Here is a 21,431-nt window from a genome sequence, read left to right on the forward strand (position 1 = left end):
GGATTATGCAAAAAAAACATAGGTGGATGGGTTTAGAAAAAAACATCATGGTTTGGGTGAAAGTCAGGGGTCTGTTCGACCCATCCAGCACCCTCACACCCACCATATGCAGACCTTTCAGCTCCTTGTATTAGGTTCTTAATGGCAGTGTCTCAACCTGACACCGTTCAGTGGCGTATCATATAACCATCAAAGGAACCATCCGCCCACTTTATCAAGTGGTGTACCATACCACTACGAAATGTGGCTTTTGGCCAACACCAAAATTGCTGACAAAGAGGCGATATTTAAAGACTTTGGAATGAGAATAGGCTGGGACAGTAGATGAACAACACCATCTAGACGGCAAAGGAAAAACAAACAAACAGTCTGACAGAAGGGAAGGATAGTAAAATGAAACATGCATGATGGTATGTTGCAATAGTGATGCTATATTGTTTACAAAGAATGAAATAAAATATATTAAATAAACTAAATTTGTGTTTGTGTTGATTATTTTATGTAAACATGTCTGGCTGAATCTCTCTGATGTTTGCGTAAATGCAAGTGCCATCCTGATGTGCGTTGCTTTTTCAGTGGTCAACGTAGCGCATGCAGCACAGGAGAAAGTGAAACCTACTGAAAGGAAATTTATCAATGGGGGGAAAAAGGGTCTAGCCCCTTTCCATTTTTTTTTTTTAACAATTACGTGGGAAAGCCATGTTAAACAAAATAGTAGTGGACTATTAAACATGTCTAGGTACTTTAAAGAATTCAGAGGAGGCACGTTGATCTATACCTTTCTGCCTGCACACACAGACACACAGATGTGCATCATCACTGGTTGATTGTTGGTGACCTTGGCTGATTGAACTGGTAAAGGGCAGCTAGTTGTGCAGCTGGGGCAGGCTGTCTGGCTGGCCAGGGTGGTGGGGTGCAGAGGGGAGAAATAGTAGCGTGACTACGAGGGACCGCCGAGCAGCCATATCATGACCCCAGCAGACACACTCCAAAGTCTGCGCACTGTGCTGCACTTGTTTCCCTGGCAGAGACGGCAGAGACAAAAGAGCAAGGAACTTCCCCAGACCTTCATTTGGGGTGTTTGGACAACTCTAAGGCCCCCACTGTGCCCCCAGGGGCCTCTCAGCTGGCCCGGAGAGTGAGAGCAACCAAGTAATAAGGCAAAGCAGTGAACACTGAGCAATTACGAGGGGAAGTGTGTGTGTGCGTGTGTCTGCCAGTGTGTGTGTTAGGAGCTTTGGGGTGATGAGGAATCTATGACATCATTGTAACAGAGAATTTATAAAAGCCATTTGTTGCATGTATAGCCGCAGTAATTCAGATTTCATATTATGATTTACCAAACAAAGAATTATCATTTAATCTAAAACAGCTGCAGTGTCTCCCGTTTTTCACATATTAGTTGATGACATGAATTTAGAATATAAATCTTGCGTCTGTTTTATTAGTTTGGGAAAAGACTTCCTTTTTATTGACCGCGTCTCCGACTTTTATTAACATATAAAGTCAGCTCTACTCTATTATTATCGCTCAAGTGTACAGGAAGCATGCATAAAATCAAATATTTGCTTAGTTAATGTGAACGGGATAGAGCCATATTTAATGTTTTATAGAACAATGACTCATGGTTTCTCCATTGCATGTTTATTTGTTTGTTTATTTGTTGGTCATATATTTTGGTGGATAATGACCCACCTCAGCGAACCACATAAAGCGAAAGGGGAAACATTTGTAATGGCCAGCTTATTTTTCCAGCAAAAGTAATGGCAACAAACTGTGAATAAAACAGGCTGTGAACAGACCCAAAAGCATCAGTAAAGAAAAACTAAAGTGAGCCTCGTCCCATGGATGTCTACTTGTTGATTATCGTCATATGGAGCAGCAGCAAGAAAACAATCACAAAGCTTTCGGTAAAGAGGCTGTTGTGAGTTGAGATGTCGAGGCTTCAAGGAAGTAGTTAAAAGCGCAAGTGAAAAAGTCATCAAAAGAGGTTTTTAGCAAGGGGAGAGACAGGGAGGAGAAAGGTTTGGGTATAGTTACGTGAACGCAACTTGGCCTCGTCGGATGACAAATTGTCCAGCGGTGGGACAGGACGGTTCAGCCAGCTGGTTGGCCCCATCGGCGGGTTGATTGATGGTGTTGATGTTCTAAATCGGCCGCCAACACACCGAGTACTGGACTCGTAATAGCGCAGCTTTAGATTGGCCCTGGAGATAGCAGGAAGTGGATGGGGGGATGCAAGGAGGGGGCGGACTGTGGGGGAAAAAGGACAAGTTCCCATGCATGCATACCGGGATATGAGATTTGAAAGTGCAGCTGCTGGTTTAAACAGTCCTACAGTCCACAGAGGTGAAGTTTAGAGAGGGGAATAACTCTATCATCCATCCTGCTACTAATCATACAAATGGTGTGTTGTGCATCATATCATCTAAGCATCTACTGTTAGATCTTGCTTAGTCATGCCCCGACAAAATACATGCAGGGTCATCATCACTCAGACAAAAAAGACCGGGTTCAAGGGACGATCATTACAGAGGTCAGCAACAATGCTCTCATGTCCACAATCATCCGATCAGCACAACTACATGTTCAGGATGGTGGAGGGGTAGCAGTGGTGGAACCAAAACAACTTCCCGCTTATTGTAACAGGAACCTCTTTCTCATAGTTTCATGCTCTCCTAATAACACACTGTACCTCTGATCGAGAGCAAGGCAGTCTGGGTTTGTGTGGGAGGTTCACAGATCTCGACACACGCAAAGGGGAAATTCAGGGCAGTCAGGGTTTCTCTGGATCTTTTCCACCATCATAACAGAGGACAATCTGATTTTCCTAAATGTAATTTTAAGCAAGATTACAGTTCATTATCAGCAAAGTTAATGGGACCCACCCACCTGCCTGAAAAAGATGATTGGAGAGGATAACCTGGTCTTTTGATCCAAAATGAGTCAATTAATCAACATACTTGTTCTGTAGCTGTTGACTAAACAGCTGATGAAAAACATTTTCATGCAAAAAAGTATTTGTAGCAACACAAAACCATAAAGGAACAGTGTGTAGGATTTAGTGTCATCTTGTTGTGAGGGTTGCAGTTTGCAACCAGCTCATCATTGTTAAGAAGGTTTACCAGGTGTACCAGGAGCCAAATTACCTGTGGAGGTCTCCTCCTCTCCAAAACAAAAAGACCAGGTTATTACAACCGGTAAAAGAAAAATTAAAAAACAGAAAGAAAAAACCCCAAATCAAGCCATTTCACACTATGAATCAGTGTTTCTCAGCTGTCTAGCTCATTGCAGATGGACCACTAGCCTAGTACCAGCTAATGTGTACTCACATTTTTTCTCTGATACTTTAAGATAACAACATTCAGTAGGTCTTTATTGAGAGCCAACTAATCAGCAGAGGTCTCTTCCTCTCCAAAACAAATGGACCAAGGGATTTAAACAGGAAAAAACACTGCATTAGGCAGTTTAATGTTACAATATGTGTGTTTTCCTGGCACCGTATGGCTTGTCACAGAGGGGCTGCTGACTACGGAGGCCAACACAAAAGTGCAAAACGTGAATGGCCCTATCTAGAGCTAGTGTTTGCTTGATGGTGAACATGAACATAGGGATCTCCATGGACGATGAACTACTTCCTATGTCATTATAAACAGCTCATTCTAAGGTAACATAGACATGATGATTCTCATTTTCAGGTGATTATACACTAAAGAAAACATATCTTTTATCATTATTAGATTTCTGCTAATATATTCCCCTAAATCCTGCTGAAATGCCTAAAAAAGTAGAATTCAGTGGCGTTTTATTGTTGCAGTTTCTTTCAAAAGGCTGCAGAATCAATTTTCCCATGACACACAAACGCAACCATATGCATGCAGGTGTTTTATAGTAGTTTCCTAAAAATCCTCTCATGTAATAGAGTGCACACTTTTTTAAATGCTTTTAACTCTGTGAAGAGACGATAAAGAGTTTAGAATGATGTAACTTTGAGTTGACCTGTTCAGTGAAACACCTCTTCTCTTCCATTATGTGAACATCCGCAGCTCAGAATAATAAGCATTAAAAAAAAAAAAAAAAACATACCTGGTAATATCATCACTATCACTGCAATCTGTACACAGCAGCAGTGTGAAGAGGTTAGCCCTTAGCTCTAATGAAATAAAATACAGCTGATTCTAGATGGTAATAAATTCATATGAAATTAAAAACTACAGCAACTTGAATCATGTCTGATTGCTCGACACTAAAGGGCATAAAGGCTAGGGACATCACTGCTTTTATTCTGGAAACTTTGCATGCTTATCTGTCAAAAAAACCTCTTTAACTTTCTTTGGTGCATCAGAAGAGTGCATTACTTTGAAATAAAGGAGGGCTGTCATCTGCAAAGAGGGGGTTATCACATCTAGTTTATCACAAGTCATTTTTAAACTATGAGCATGATGATATCTTTGTGATTCTAAGACACACCATCCAAAAGACATGAGGACACATCCACTTCTCAACCATTCACTGAGTGAGTAGACAGTCTTTTAAAAACTGTGTTATGCCCAGAATGGCCTTTTAGGCATCCTCAGGTTTTGCCACTTAGTCTATTCATTAGTGTCTGTAAAAGGCCAGAGAACACAGAGTAGCTCTGGTTGGCTCGTTGGGGGAAGATAATGGGCGAGAAGCCAGGGAGTCGTCTGTATGAGCTGTTGTTGGGCCGACGTCCTTCTGGCCTTGGGCCGCTTGCAGTGGCGTCTGTGAACCAGTCCCATTGTTTACAGCCTTACATGCGCAGACATAGGCCTACTCACACACACACACACTCAGACATAATGGCCAGTCACATGGGTTTGTGCATACAGCAAATGAATGCCTGAGACCAAGTCTACACACTAATTGAGTGAAATATAATTCTTAACTTACAGAATGTGAGCTGTGCTGTGTAAGTTACTTGTAGGTTTAATCAACTACTCATTCATTTTTCCACATTAAAAATGTAAAAGCGAAGGGCATTGGAAAATTACTGACCTCAAAATTAGTTGGAAAAAAAGAGGGATTATACGTCCAGAAAACTATATTTACAATTAATAAAATTTTATGTTACAAAAAAAACAAACTTTTTTTCCTTTTTTTTTTTTTTTTTACATCAGCACTTTTTGTGGACATTTCTAACTTATTTTCAGGTTATTTTCTTGTTACTTAAAAACAGACATTGTAAAATTACAAGTAGCCAGTTATGTCTGTCTGTCTGTCTATGGACAGATTGATATCATGTGGTATTGTTTGTTTGTTTTTTACTTTGTAGATCTTTGCATAATTACGTTATTGTACTTTTTCTTTGTTCTGACCTGCCGAAGGACTGCAGTTGCGAATTAGCTCTAAGATTTAATCTGGTACAGTGCATCAACTAGTAACATTTATGTTTTAAACTGTACATGGCCCCTTTTAAGTAAAACAAGGTAATAGCATCCCACTGTGCAAGATGCAGTCACAAAACTCTACAGGTGTGTAGTACTAAACAGATACCCTCTAATTTACATCCTTGGCACACAGTCATTTTATGCTGTGCATCGTGTATCTCGACTGGAGTGATCCCATCATAAGATGGTTTGCAGGTAAGATTTTTATTGTAATGTTTTGGCAACTTAAATCACTTCAAGGTTAAAAGGTTTGGGAAAGATTGTGGAGAATAGTCACTGACTTTTCCAACCAAAACAAAACCACAACCTGCTCCAATCTAACCAAGTGTTTAACTAGCCTCCACCTAAAATACCTGAGACACAACATGTGAACAACATGTGTCAAATTCCTGTGCTTTTGATGACTTGGCAAAGCAAATAAGCAGCAGATAAACCTCTGACTGGTCCTTTTTCTTATGCTAGTGTGGTGAGATGCATCTTTTTCGCATTATAGGTCAAAATCTAAGCTATCACATTGACAAACAAACAAACGTTTGATCCATAGAACAACCCTCACACACACACACACACACACACACACACACACACACTCTCACACACTGTCCTCCCTTTTCAGAGGGCTTTGCAACCACCCGGTGTATGATCCACTCTGTGGACATGTGTGCAGAGGTGTAATTTTCACCCTTTCCTCCAGAATTAGGACACCCCCTACCACACACACACACACACACACATACACACACACATGAACACTGTTAACCCTGGATTCTTGGATAATTTTGGTCACTTTTCACCCTTGGCAGACTAGTGCTGTACAAATGACAGAGGCAGAGCAGGCCTTGCAGCTGTGTTTCTGAGACTTCACCCACCCCCTAAGAGGTGGTACACACACACACACACACACACACACACACACACACACACACATACACACTTGTTCACACATACCACCTACTGGCACAGCAGTAGAAAAAAAGAGAACTGTGGTTACCTCACTATTATGTTCTGTGACTATTGTGTGTGTGTGCGTGTGTACGCATGTGTGTTCTCCTTTATCTCGTTCTCCCCATGTCTCTCTCTCCCTCTGCCCCCTCCCCTCTCCCTCCCTTGTCCTCCTCCTCTCAGATCCTTCTTCCTCGCCATGATTTCACAGACCTCCACTTACTCTATTGTGCCGAGAAACAAAAAATAAAAGAAACACAATCGCCCTGTCCTCGTTCTCATCTTAATAAGCAGCTCCAAGTTTGATAATTACACGTTCAGCCCGCCGCATGAGTTTCTATGCAGTGTTCACATCAGGGAGAAAGCCATTGACTCTGCTGTTGAGGGGAGCAACTATTAGGAATGACTGACAACTGTCCCCCTCCCTCTTTTGGTCGGGGCGGCTGTAAAAGTGAGAACAGCGCCGATCAATTCTGTCTCCTCGTTAGGGAGTGTGTCCCTGAACACCACCATGCAACCATCGGAGCCGCCAGCGGACCACATACGTTGCAAGGCCCATAATCCATTCCATAACCTATCGCCATGTGCTGCCTATTAATGGGGTTTCTGCGGAGCAAGCGCCGAGGAGACGGCCAGACTGAGGGTTTTCTTCTGTGGCGGAAGCCAATCTGTTTAGGATTAGGGGAATAACTGGTGTGGCTGACACCGAGGCATCCAACATGCAGGGCTACGGAGAAGAGCAGGGAAGAGGAGAGAGAAAAGAGGAAGGAGTGCAGTGAATGTGTTGACAGGGAGTTGATTGTGTTTTGGCAGAGGTCTGGTCATCGGTGATGGTTTGAATCTATAACTGTTGACTGTCCAAAATCTGAGAGCCATATGTGGATGTTTAGTCCGTTGCATATTTAGAAAGCATCCTCATTCTCTTATGTTCATTTTCATCATGGTTGCAACTTCCAGGTATTCATAAACGGAACGGTTCTGGAGTATCATCATATCCGAGATCATCAAAATAAAGGAAACACTGTTCTCCTCTCGTCTGTTTCAAGCCTGTTTGAAGTGGAGACATATACCTTATCTGACTCCTCCACACAGAGAGGCCCTCTTTTGTGAACCAGTGGCCCACTCAGCCATTATGATGGCAATCTTGATGATTAAAGACCCGTGGAACAAACTGGGCTACCTGTTGCCATGATGTCATGTCTAGTCTAGAGCAACTGCAATGATTAAGATTTAAGGCCATTAGAGAACTTTACTGGATGCTGTTTGTGGAAAAATATCAATTAGCTCTTGGCTACAAAATAGCGGGTAATGTTTTGGATCTGAGGTTCTGCCTCTCAGTGAACATTTAGGGGCATGTGTAGGTGCAAATGTGGATTTTTTTTTTTTACAGTAGGTGATGTATAAGAAACAGCTGTGTCTTGAAACCACGCTTTTGTGTCGAGACTTGACGCGACCAATTATCACTCTTAAGGATCCGCTCTTCAGCTCTTGGCTCCTGGGTTAGTGGTAGATGCCTGGGTTTGGGTTCAGTGCCATATTAATCCAACAGTGCAGAGTTACAATTAGTTTGAGGAACTGGGTACATTTGAATTTATGAGGTCTATATTTCAACCATTTTCCAATAAAGTTCTCTGTCACAGCTGTCAAAGTTTTTGAAAACAGTAGTTACGTAAAATATATTTTATAAAACAAAAAACATGCCCTTTCCCCTCAGCTTTACACACCATTTTAACATCTTTCAGCTCATTTTTTTGGTTTTCCAGCATGTAACTGTGCAGTCTTGGTTCACTCTCACTACTTTCATCAACCACATTTCCAACTACAAACCACATGCTCAACACCAAACAGCACACAGGAGACTGAAAGTTGAGCTAATGTTTGCCAAATGAACAGAGACACAGCTTTAGATAAATGCTAATGTTGCTCTTTAACCCTTTGAAACCTGGGTGGACATCACTTTTCTTGTGCTGCTTTCACACGCATTTAAACCTCTGAGCTCTGAACAAACTAGTTTCTTTCAAAAACATTGGAAAAAAAGGTAATGAGCAACTTGGTATGTGATGTTCCACAAATTGCAAGAAATTATTGGATTAAGAAACTAAAATTAAAAAAAAAAACTAGAGAAAACTTTCTAGAAAACTAAATTTGTAATTACCATAATTATATATTTAAAATTATGTTATGTATACAGAACTATTATTATAATTTACAGGTAATCTTCTTGATTGTTCTTTTCTTCTACATCTTCCTCTTTTTTTGCAGATTTACAGGTAAATTAATTTTTTTAATTTTTGTTTTACTAATTTTTTGCTAAACTGAGTAGTAATTTCTTCCTAAATAGCTTGTTGCCTTTTGCCTATGTTTTTGAAAGAAATCAGGCTAATTAGCTCAGGTTTCTAAGGGCTAAGAGAACAACAGTACATCTTAACAGCAAACAAGATAAAGTGTGTCTGTTTGTAGCATCACTCGTAGCCATGAAGGCTTAACAATTGTAAAACATACCCTCACTTTTTTCATGAGTGATGTCAACATAAATATTCACTTACCTGCTACTTTTGCTGTGCCTCTAACATCATGCAGAATATTGGCCACAAGGTACAATGCTTGTTGTTTACACAGGGCTCCCACAGTCATGAAACTCCTGAAAGTTATAAATTTAAAAAAAAAAACTGTTTTCCAGGCTAGGAAATGGTTTAGGATTACCAGAATGTTTTGGAAAATATACATTTTTTTTTACATTTTATACGTTTTTAATATACATTGTTTTGGCTACTGTTTAAACATGTCTTTAAATGAAAAGTCACAAAATATGTCCACAGCCACATTGTGGTAATGTTTCTTATCTACACAGGCTCATTTCATTTACAGTCAGCTACACCAAAAGAGTCATCATCACACACTAGGTTTGATGTGTATATATTTTTTAACCTCCCATTGCCTAATCAGTGTGTACTCGTTCTAGTATTGTAGGATTACACGGGCAAATTGTGATAATAATCATTTGTTTCTTTGTGACTTACTCTGGATGTTTGAGGAAGCTCCTTCCTGGTGGAGCAGGGGGCGTGGCCACGGGCCGATGACTCTTAAATGCTGCAGTAAACTCACTGGATCAAACCATGTGTTGCCATGTTGTAGGGGGGAATTATTAGTTTTGCTTTGTATTTAGTTGTCGGGACGGATCGGGTACTGATGGTGCTGATAGTAGTTGCAGTCCATCTTGGTTAGTGTATTTTTTGGTTCAGCCAGCCCACTATATATTCTCCCTAATGTGTCATTTGAAACAGGTCCGTTTGTTCAGAAGCCTTTTGCATAAAGTTAAACCTTTGAAACCTGAGTAAATTGGATTGATTTCTTCTGGGAAAAAAAGGTCTAAAAAGGTGATGAGAACCCTGGCAAGCAATGTTCCACAAATTGCAAGACAATTACCTGAAAATTAATTTTATAGAGAGAGCGACTGAGAAATGAGAAGAAATTGATTTTTTTTAAAAAAAATTAAAGTAGGGAACAGTTGCAGATTTTTTTTTAAATAATAAGAATAATTATTGTAACTTTTATTATCCATTTTATTTATGTATTTATTTGGTTAATTTCAAGTAATTTTCTTGTAACTCTTCACTGAAAGGGTTAAATAACTCAAATTAAGTAATTGAAATGAGATAAAATATTTTTATTATAAAAAATGATTGAAAAAGTTTTATAAGTTTGTGGTAAAAATGTGTGGGAACCCCGTTTACAACTTTCCTGTGTTTTTCTGTCGTTTGTTTGGACTTTACGTGAACGTGAAAGGTTAAAAACGAAGGCTGAGTAAAGCCAGCCAACATTCTTTAAAGAAGAAAACTGAGGTGAAAGGTGACTGAAAGCGGAAAGTAGAGCGAGGAGGTTGAAGACAAGATGCAGAGCAAACAACCATTTAGCAGAAAGGTTGTTACAGGTGTGTAGACACACACACACACACACACACACACACTGCTCTTTATGTGCAGAGGCCCCTGTGGTAACTTATTGCTTGCTTCCTCACCTTGCTGCACAGTTGATTGGGTTTATAGGACCTGCTCAGCCCTCCTCTGCCCTCTATAACCACAGCTTCACCTCCACCTCTGCAAAGTGACAAATATAACGCAGATGAATCATTTTTTCTTTTCTCCTCTGTCTTTATTTTATTTATTACCATATACCTTCCTCTCACCATCTCTCCTTTCCCTTATTCCCTCCTCCTCCTCCTCCTCCTCCACTCTTCTCCTCACAGGTGGCTGTACCCCATCCTCACTCACATGGAAGCAGGCTCTTCTCATCGCCCGGGGCCTCGGCCTCTGAAGCACTCCTCTGGGAGATTCCACCAGAGACGCAGGCCTGCACTCTTAATGCAAATGTGCAGACACACTCGAATTGAAAATCTGAGATACTGTGGCCCTTGGATCATTTTTTTTCACACAAGCTACACAAAGAGACACACAGTTTTTTTTTTTTACACAGATACCTACGCATGCAAGTTAGACACACAACAAAGCACACGCCTTCGCCTCCTTCGTCCTCCCTCAGGGCAGTGTTATTTTTGGCCCGGGCCGGGACATATGTCACTGGGGAGTACGTGTAGTGCCTGGTTAATTAGGGCTACCTCAAAGCAGGCATAAAAACGGAGGCAATATTTATTAGGCAGCATTTTAGCTGCTTGTCATGAGTGCGTGTCAGCGCTGTAAAACAAAGTTTGAATGGGTGAGTTAGAAAATGTTCTGTAACGAACCATCACGACCCTGCTGCTCATGAAGAGATTGACATTTCAACTTTCTTTGCTTCAATTCATGAATACATCCTGGTGCTGTGCTCCGTGTTCACACTCACGGAAGATGTATCCGTCTCCCAGTAGTATTTATTTGTTGTAATCAAGAGGACAGAGTGATGTTTGTCCCCCGGTGCTTGCTGTACATGCGTCCTCTTCCAGCAGAGGTTACACTGGTTAACACTGTTACACACCAGGAGCGCATGATAATTTACGATGGCCATTCTGAGGTGGTTACGTAAAAGCAGACTTGTTTAATTTTGCACTGAAAGCTAATAAATCCCAGAGGTAGTGTGAGTTAGTGTTATTGTAACTGTTGTTGTGATGAAAATTAGTCACACCCACTAGGTGTTGATGTACTTTACAAGTGAAAAGAACTTTAGTATCAACGTGCGCTGAAATTACATATTCATCTACACATATTTATTTCCTCAGGGGGGTTCAGGTGTGTGGTTGGCCACAGTATAGAAAGGTTTCCTGTTTACAGTTGAGGAGTGGTGGAAAACTCATAGCCCTAATGCCATGATAACTTATATATTGACATTTTTTCGTATTCATTCAGTTTTTATGCCCCAAAACTGTGAAACCCATCGCCTGGGGATATTAGAACTGCAATCCATCTCTGTATTTAACAAAAAAAAAAAAAGAACCCATCTTTTTAATCTGGCTTTTAATTTGGAGTGATATTACGGTCTTAAGTTTAAATTTAAATCATTGTTTTTTACTTTACTTTATCCCCGTTGTTTATTTTATTTCATTTATTCTGCAGACTTTTGTTTATTTATTTGTTTTATTATCTTATTTTTGTAATGTTCTTGTCTTTTTGATATAGACACAAAAATACTTGGCCCCCCTCTGATAAAAGTGCCTATGGAGTGTGCACCAGCGCATGCTTTTATATATACTTGGGAGTTTTGGGGGTTTAAAATATATTTGCCCTACATTAAGCATTGTATTTTGAGGTGGTGGTGCCTTGCTGAATGGCAACCCTCCAGTACTGCCGCTTAGTAACCTACAGGAGACTAAAACCTGTATTCCCTTAGTGCTTTACCTGCTACCCCTCGGCCTGCACTCCCAAATCTCCCTTTAACACTGACAGTAACAAATACTTGGTATCTCTGCCACGTATGAATCAGGATTTAACAGGATATTTCCTATAAACAAAAGAGCCAAAATCCACAATTTTGATAGAAGTTCTTCTTTTTCATTCTTTTTCTGACAGCTGTTTGGCTGATGTAAAACACAGGAGTATTCACTTTTTATATTCTTCCCTTCTTAAGTGGAATTCCAGAAAGAAGTAGTCCATGTGAGGAAAAACAAACATCCGCCAATTTTTTCAGACCCTTCAATGTGACATTGATGAAACGTGTCACGCACAAACTCTTTGTCACCTGTTTCGTCTTTCTCCAGCGAACACAAAGACTATTGTTTTTGGCTGTGCATGGAGTATTTTGGCCACTTCACACCTGTCATGCACATCTATCCCAGCCTGTCCGTTCAGCAGCGTGAAGGGAGGGTCATTTTTTTCTGTGAACTACATTAATTTACCCAGTGAATGGACAAATATGTGATTATCGAGTTACACAAAAGACAGACTACCTAATAATTGTTCCCACAAAGACAAACTCGTGAACAACCAACAGATGTGTTTTTCCAATGAATGACTGACCTCAAAGAAGTATGTCACTGATATAAAGAGAGTACTCACATAAAACTAGGCCGTCTATGCAAAAGCAAAAAAAAAATTGAAATTGTTGCAACAGCTTTGGCTCTTGCTCAAAAGGTGGAAAACCTGCAGCTACCAGAATACATCGGACCAACTGAACGCTCCTGCTGGTGGGTGACGTCACGCAACCTTGTCCGTTTGACATAACGGACAAGGTTGCGGAAGATCTGGTTGGACAGATCTTGAATTACAGTTAAACCAGCCCATTCTGATTCCGAACTGGTAAAATTCAGCTGTCACTGCTTTTGCTGCATATCAACGCAGCTGGTCGGAACAGGTGGCGTTGTTCTTTTTGGTGCTGGATTGCCAGAAAGTCAGAAGGCACCTGCCGCCTCAGCCTGATATGTGGACAAACCCTGGACTTTCATGCAGTAATCTGGTGTTCACTTCCTGTCTGAATGTGATGTTTTTTTTCCTAAACCTAACAATGTGTCTCTTTTACTTAAACCTGATCATCCGTGCCAACATGTGCATCTGTTGACATCACAGTTGCGGCATCCTGGAAGCATAAAGAGCAGACACAGAGGGATACCTAAAATGCAATATGTAGACATAGAAGTCCACTGCCAAGGGGCAACATGTGGCAACTTAGGATGAGAACGTGTTGGGTAAACTGTAAACTAAAACATGTTTCTGAAAACATTTGAGGCGAGAAATATTCAGCACTGTAACAGAATCTTGGTTTATATTCGATCAGCACTGTTTGACTGGATTTCGTTCCAAGTTTGAGAGACAGAGCAAGGGGCTGGCGTGTCTCCTGATCAGCTGTGACAGCCCCAAGAGCCAACGAAACACCACCAATTGATGTTTCGCTGTGGAGGGAGGAGGGATTCTTGGCAATGGTTAGATGGAGGGAAGTTTACCACAGTTCATCCACACATACTACCACATTGTTCCGATACAAAGCTGGTTGAAAATCTGCATAGTATCCCTTTAAGCTGAATTGTCACATTTAAGCATATCTAAGTGCAGATTTTTGCACCAAATGCAATAATATCATAGTTTTGTCTTCTTTTTTTCCACAATATTGCACATCTATGAAAGCCACTGTAGCATTGTAGTGTGAGCTGGTTAATTCAAGGGTTCTGGTTTCATGATTCTTGGCCAGGAGGAGAGCGGGTTGTGGTTAGAAGAGAGGGTGCCAACAGAGGCCATGTGATAGGCATTACCTCAGAGCGAGGGTCCATGGAGATGATTACATTTTAAGAGCTTTTTAATGCTCATTAACACTTCTGGCTCCTCTCAGGCCTGGGTTTAAATCCTGGCTACTTCTCTGTTTAGCTGACATGAAGCTGTACCTGAAGTGTGAGAGATTAAAAAAGTGTATTCTTTTTTTTCCTTTTTTTTTAAAAAGTGTATTAAAAAGAGAAAGGTCAACAACAAAATTAAGTAAAATCAAAGTTGAGTTTTGCAGAACTGAACATTTCTCTGACATTTTGATATATAAGTTAGTGTTTGTAATATTCTGACACACCTGAGCAGATTTTTAAAGCAAGTGCCACAACATCTAGATATTATCCAGACCCTCTTAAGCCTCCATAAACATGGAGTTAGTATGCTGCTACTGGTATTTAAATAAAACCACTTAACTACTTAGCACACACTACACATGAAGCACAATTTGTCACTGAAAAACTGAAAGCAGAGCATTCACTGAGACCTGTTAACCTGTTTTTTGGCAAGATTATGTTCAAGTTTACCGCACCTTTTCCAGCATTTTATACAAGGCTGACAATGCACAATGCACAGGTTGTTCTGTTCATTTTCCTGCAAGTTACAATAGTTTTTTGTTACCAGGATTAGAGGCGAACATCAAACTTGCTGAAAGTTGTTAGGCTCATGCAGTGATTGTTAGTACAGCACTGTCGTAATAGACTCACAAATAGGTATTTTCCACCTCGCGTGCATGCATAAATGTGAGCTGCATGATCACCAGCTAGAATTTACCATAGCTCTATTACACTATTTAAAAATTATTACTCCGTCTCATAATTTTATGAGCCACCATTCAGTGTTTCTCTGCAGTTTTCGCTGTTCCACTTAAAATCATACCTCTTGGGCTCTGGCAAAGAAATAATTTGGTGACGGCCACATGCTTCACGGCAGGAACATCAGAAAGATGGAAAAAAAGAAGCTCCATACTAGCCACTAACTCTGACAGGGAGTTGTTGAAATGGTGGATATATAGATTTCTGGTAGAAGTGTTACATTTATAAATATAGTGCCATTCTTGTTCAAACCTCAGGACCTTTTTTATGATTTAACAGCAGGAGCCATCTTGATTTCCCTTACCAGCACAATTTGGCCTTCAAGGATTGTTTTTTTGGGTACAAAATAAGAACTACAAAAGCTGCCAGACCCTAAGAAATCGACGCTAGGAGCTTCGCCACACTATAGCATTGACCCAGACACTAATCACAGGTTGCTAAACCAAGTCTTGATAGCTGGTGTATTTATGAACGCGCAAGCAGTCACCAGGAGACTAAGTGAAAATAGTAAGTTACCACGTTCCTCTGCCTGTTTTTATTATCTGACACCAAGATTCATCTTGTCAGCTGAAACAGGGTTCCACACACATCATTCAACAGCATGCGACCAAATCAGGTGCTTCTCAGCTCAGGGACAAAGAGTTCCCAGGGAGAAAAAAGGAACAGGAGCACAACGATCACTTTACAGGCTCTAATTGTACAAACAGACTAACATTTTAACACCACTGTGTCTTCATCAGAGTCAAAGAGGACAAATACGAACTGGCACACTCATATATGGTCAACCTACACCAGGTGAACCAATGATTTGTTATATGTGATGGATGCAGTACCTGTATCTTTAATATGTTGTACTTTTTATATTTGTATTTTGTACTACTTATAACTTTAAGAGATATCTGTGTCTCTTTGTTGCTGATGAGATTGTGGTGCCTGGGGTGTGGCACTGACAATGGCATCTCCCCATTTTTGGATTATCCAGTAGATTTGAAATCCTGATTTAACAATTATCCAATGTAAATGTCTGGTTGTAAGTACAGACTAAGGTTTTCAACACAGAGGTATTGAAACAATAGTCTGTTTGCACAATTAAAGGCTGTGAACTGATCATCTTGTCAGCAGTGATGCTGTATGATGACATATGAGCTACTTCTCACTTGATATTTAGAACTAACACAGTCTCAATGAATTTGATAGCGTTGCATTTTTCAAAACCTTAATGTTTTCCACCCTAAAGAAACAATCCAGCATTTTAGGAAATACTCATATTTTCTTTCTTTCAGGGAGTGAGATTGGTATCAGTCTGTTCTACTGCACTGTTCCAACGTTTTCCTATGGAAAGTAATGCACCAAATTCATACATATCACAAGTAATGATGAGCCAGTAATTTGTGCATAAACCATATATTTTGGAAGGCTGCAATCATGCATCACGTGAAAAACAGAAGCAAGCCAAAAACACACGACTTTCCCTGGGAGACAAGTGTTTAGAACCATGTGAACTTTGAAAGGTATGTTTTCACCATGTTTTTTTCCCCCTAAACCTAACCATAGTAACTTTTGTCGTTGTTTCTTAAGTAGCAATGATGTGTGGAAGGTGAAGGAACCTCTGCGGACACTGACTTGGTTGCATAATAATCAATTTATTACAACAAAGTTCAGCATCTACCAGGCACCATGGTCTGCCTGGGAGAGGATTCAGGACCAATGCGAATCTCTCTATCTTACAGCTCATGCAAGTCTCTTATATAGGTACAGGCATCGATAAATTTGTCAGTAAACAACTTTTCACCTGTTGTGATCAATCACAAGACCCCACAAATATGTCCTTATTTGGAAGGAGCCTCATTCCATGTTACTTTTAACCTGGGGCCGGTATTTTGTACGCATGGCTTCAAGGTCTAACCGTCCCTAGACCTTTGACCTCGTTGCCTAACCAAAATAGGAACCTAAAGAAACAAAGCATAATACACCACACTTTCAATATCTAAACCTAACCAAAATAACTTAATGTTAATTGCACAACTTAAATTAAGCACATAACATCACTTGTAGGCCGTTAACTAGGATTTCATACAAATCTTTGATGTATCTTGTTAGTTTAAGTTGTACATGAGCAGAACACTGGTGTCACACATACACATATAACATTTCTGACTATGGCGTCGGTTGCCAGATCCTCAGTTTTGGTCTATCAGTTTTTTTAAAAAATGTTTTAATATGAATGAATTCAGGAAAGAGAGACACTACTTGCCTGCAGAGTAAAGATTAACCGATAAAAGCGTTTATAAGAATACTGTAATTTCTTGCTGTTGGAACGATGTTGTTAGCTTAGCTTTGCTAGCTCCTGCTGTTTACGCACAAACCCAGTGCCCATGCTATTTTCCTGTACCTCCTGCTTTTCATCTTAGCATGCAAGTAAATCTAGCTAATGACGTCCCATATATTAGCCATGCTGCTTTGAGTAACAAGCTAATGACAGTTACATTCTGCACAATATTTTCACTTGTGGTGTTAAATTCATACTGTTTCCATATGTCACTTAGCAGATGATTTAGTGTCATATCTGTTCAGCAGGGAATGCTAGTTCTCTCCTTTTTTTCATTAGGAAAGCTTAAAATCTCCCTGACACCATAAATGATCCTTCTTCACTTCTTCAGCTTAAATATACAATGATACAATTAATTCATTAGTCAGCTTTTGGATTCTTGGTAGGCGTATTTCTTTCACTTTGGGCAGAGCCAAGTTAACTGTCTCCAGACTAAGCTCGGTTAAACATGTTTTGACTCCAGCTCTGTAGAAGACGTGAAATTCATATCAGTCTTCTCAGCTCAATCTTGGAAAGATATGCTTGATTCCCAAAAATGTTGAACTACACATTTAATGTATTTCTAATAACTAAGACTTAAACCTGAATTCAGTGCAAAGAACTCTGAAACAACATCTTCCATCATCAGTAAGTTTAGTTTATGTGATTAATACTTGTGGGGTTTCCATCAAACAGTGGTTTACTTGAATATTTATGCAACCTCTCAGTGAATTGCAAGGGCCTTGCAAAACTCCCTCCAGTCTTGATTAATTTGATTAATTGATAACACAGCTGAGCTGAAGCTTGCTGCGGAAGATTTATTCAACGCTAAGGTCTAACATGTTATTGAAAAGCTGAGGCTGAAAAATGGCAAAGGGACACACTGGTTTGTTTTGGCTTGGGAGCCTTGTTCCATTCTACGAAATGGGTTTGCAGACTACTGGTGTGGAGCCGCTTTCTTTTATTTGACTATGTGCCTCACTGTGAGAAAGGAAAAAATGGCTTTGTATAATCACCAACCAGCCATATGGCCCCAAAAAAAGGAAAAAAAATGTTGGCAACTGTTTTTTGTGCAGAACATTAAAAAGAGAGCAAGAGAGAGAGAGAGAGAGAGAGAGGGAGACGTTTCTGACCGCAACTCATAAACCGCACTTTATTTAGACTGGCGTGCACCCATTATTTGTTCACAGGGGCTTTCAGTCAGTCTGAGGGAAATATGTTCCAGCATCTGGGGGGAGGAGAGAGAGGGGGATGATGGAGGGGAGAGAGAGAGGAGGTGGGATGAACTCTTGCCAGGTGTCGGCCGTTGCCATGGCGTTCCATCAGGCGACTCCATTGCAGCTCGGCGGGCTCATCAGAGACTGAATGCCAATGGGAGGGTGTTTGCACCGTGGAGAAACCGAAAGTGGCTCTAAAGCACTGGGCTCAAACTAGCCTCCCCCTCCTCTCCTCGCCACCACCCACCCCACCCTACGGGAATGTATAGAATGTGAACTGTTTGTGTGATGCATGATTGACAGGGAGAGTCTATGTAATGCACTCAAGGCTGGCTTTCTCGCTTAAATGTGTCACTGAATGTTTTCTGTGACATACTGAGAGTTGGGTTTAAAATAGGGCTTGATCATGCTTGTAAGGCGGATGATGTGCTGGTGAGCAGAGTGATATGCATGCTTTTTTTTAATACCGAGTGCAAAAATCAAGGTTGTGACACGACAGGCAATACATAAGCAACATGGGAGTAGATGGAGATGGAAATACAGACAAAACAGAACAAAACAAAACAACAGACAAGCAAAAGATAATCATGCATAATAGTATTCTTGTTTTTGGTATGCAAATTGGCTGTTTTACCATTCTATGGGTCATTATTGAGGGCACTCGTGTGCATATGTTTGAGTGCATGCATGTCTTTGGCTGAAAGGGAAGAAAGTGAAGAGCTGAGTCAATAAAACTAAGAGAAAAATACATAATATAAATGATGATAGGAGCAATGGTTCCCAACTGGTCTTAACAGAGAGGCTAGATTTCTCCTAGTCATTAGTTTAGGGTTTGCACATAAGAGAAATGGCCACATATTCAATTTTATTTTCTAAAATGTGAACAACACAAGGACTTGGAACACAATAAGATAAAACATATTGCAAGAATAAAGTGCACTTGCATGAAACTTAGTAGATAAAGTGCGCTGCAACCAAAAATGCATATATTACTGCATCAAGACCAGTGACAATGACACTGCAAAGGCATGGCATGTTAATAGGCCAAGTAATACCTTAAACAGGGCACTAAAATAGTATCTGTACCTGATAAAAACTCTAAAAAAAAAAAAAAAAAGTGTGTTTTTTACAATATAGACATATCTGAGTGTCATTTGCGGTACATTTAGAATTGAACTGCAACCAACTTTTGGACTGTGACCCCCCAATTGGGAACTACTGAAATACTGCATATAGATAATAATTAGGGCCTTTAATCGCGATGTGATTAAAGTTTGTATATAATGTTTTGTTTTTGTTGTCTTAATCGTGGTAATCGTAAGACTGCACCAGGCGGACTTTTAAAGGTAAAGCGATGATATGGTATTGTATCATATGAAACTAGAGGACCTAAAGAATCCAGCCAGACCAAGTCACGCTAGCTTTTCAGGAAGAGAGCTAAATAACGCTCCAAAGTAAATTTTGGCAATGGAAAAATGGCATGGTTAGGGATCCCTTGACCTCTGACCTCAAGATATCTGAATGAAAATGGGTTCTATGGGTACCCATGAGTGTCCCGTTTGCAGACATGCCATCTTTTTGCTAGTACCATGCAGTTTTTTTGCTGTCATTTGATTCCTAATCCAGACAATTTGGCAAGAATTGCTTTACCTTTTTAGTATGGACTGCAAAACTGTTTCCAATGCAAAATAAAAGAATTGAAACCGTGATTAAAAATGCTATTAAATAACGATTAACTTCTGACATTCTGTGATTGGTTGCGATTTTAGAAATGAATCGTTTGACAGCGCTTATAATAATAAATATAATAATAATACTATTAAAAAAAGTTTTAAAAAGAAATAAATAATTAAAAAGAGAAAAAAGATAGTGGAAACAAAGCTCTATTTTGATGCTATTTTATGCACGCTGGCACCTTATGTATACTAAAAGTTCAAAAATAATTCCCAATGTGAATCATTTCATTTTTATTGTGATTTAGAAAATGGTTGAGGGGCCAGATTCGGCCTGCGGGTTGTAAGTCGAGCATCACTGCCCCAGACCATTGGGAGTGGGCCAGTATTTTTTGGCTGGTGTGTATTTTTGAATGTTAAGAGTATTCTTTTTTATTATTATAATAATTTTTTTCCATTTATTTTTCTTTATTCCCGTACCCCTTCGAGAACATGCTTTTTGTATCCAAGCCTGTTTGGGTTTCATTTTTGGGGGGGCCATTTCTCATATGCTCCAGCTGCAGCCGTGGCAGGGACAGTGATGTCATTTTTACACCCACAAAGCAAGATTTGCTTCGAATTCCAAATATTCTTTCTTAACCACTCTTCTGCTGCTATGGTACCAATGGTTTACATTAATATGCCCTCCACTACCCATGGGTCCTAGCAGTGCTTCCATGCTCATGAATATTGTGTGGCATTGTCAGAAATGTCACCATCATCATCATTGATACACAAAACAGCTCTATCTCTATTCACCTATATTCCTGCTGCAACTGTACATATTCACAAACTGAATAGGCTTCGCTCGCTGCAACTCTTAGCAACTGTTGCTATGTGTAACATTGTTGAACTCCACCTCTCGCTCGCTCTTCAAACGCGAATGACTAATCCATCACGGAGCATACTGAAAGCTCTTGGTGAGGCCTCTGGAGCCGCTTGACGCCCCCCGTGACCCTCTCCTGGATGTTTCCTCATTACTTTATAATGTATTCACGCTTATGCTTCCATGGCGCTCGCCCTGGCCTCGTAATGGGAGGAAGCAGTGAGCTGTTCCAATGCATACGAGCCCGCCACAATTTGCACTTCATTTTATTAACAAAAAACAGCCAGCCCAGCTTCTGGCTGTGCCTTGCCAAAGCTCACCAGGCTCCGCTGTGCACTGCTGACAAATTCCCCGCAATGTGACGACAGGATAGAGTCTCTCAGCATCAGTGGGGTACCTCCGCTGGCCCCCGGGAGATGCTGTCATTATGCGTGTTTGCAATCATGGGAGCTGAATACCTTGGCTGGAAGTGAGGGAGAGGACTGGCTGAGGCAGAGGGAGAGGGGGGAAGAGATTGAGAGAGAGAG

The 21,431-nt window shown here is 40.4% G+C and overlaps 1 long non-coding RNA gene across 1 annotated transcript; it reads right to left on the minus strand.

Annotated features, from left to right (window-relative positions):
* Window positions 1-916: 916 nt before the first annotated feature.
* On the minus strand, window positions 917-9,425 carry LOC148186628 (uncharacterized). The gene is made up of 3 exons (XR_015779445.1): window positions 9,371-9,425; window positions 8,897-8,991; window positions 917-7,077 (listed from the first exon to the last, which is right to left on the minus strand). It is a non-coding gene; the product is annotated as an uncharacterized LOC148186628 (long non-coding RNA).
* Between the last annotated feature and the right edge of the window lie 12,006 nt (window positions 9,426-21,431).

This window comes from Plectropomus leopardus, chromosome 17 (genome assembly GCF_026936395.1).
Source record: "Plectropomus leopardus strain MGB_pleo_1.0 chromosome 17, ASM2693639v1, whole genome shotgun sequence".
In the NCBI taxonomy this organism is placed as follows: Eukaryota; Metazoa; Chordata; class Actinopteri; order Perciformes; family Serranidae; genus Plectropomus; species Plectropomus leopardus.